Genomic DNA, 436 nt, shown 5'->3' with positions numbered 1-436 from the left:
CAGAGCCCAGCAGGTCGAGGTTGTGGTGGCTGGGAGCAGCCACTGCACTCCAGTCTGGGCGACAGAGTGAGATGCCAACTCAAAAAAAAAAATTACCAACATCATTCTTCTCAGACCTAGAAACAACAATACAAAAATTCATATGGAAACATAAATGATCACAATTAGACAACACATTCTTCAGCAAAAGAAATAAAAAGGGAGGTATCACACTTCCAGACTTTAAACTTCACTTTAAGTCTACTATAATCAAAACAGCCTGTTATTGGTACAAGAACAGTCATATTGACCAATGGAACAGGATAGAGATTCTGGAAGCCAAACCTCAATTTCTCAACCAACTCATCTTTGACATAGCCTCCATCAACAACCACTGGAAAGAGGAGAACCAACTGGCTGACCACATGATTGAAACAGGACCCCTACCTATCACCAT

The sequence above is a fragment of the Carlito syrichta genome, unplaced genomic scaffold (genome assembly GCF_000164805.1).
Source record: "Carlito syrichta isolate Samal-C Ts95f unplaced genomic scaffold, Tarsius_syrichta-2.0.1 Scaffold284263, whole genome shotgun sequence".
NCBI classification, from domain to species: Eukaryota; Metazoa; Chordata; class Mammalia; order Primates; family Tarsiidae; genus Carlito; species Carlito syrichta.
This window is presented reverse-complemented; position numbering follows the sequence as displayed.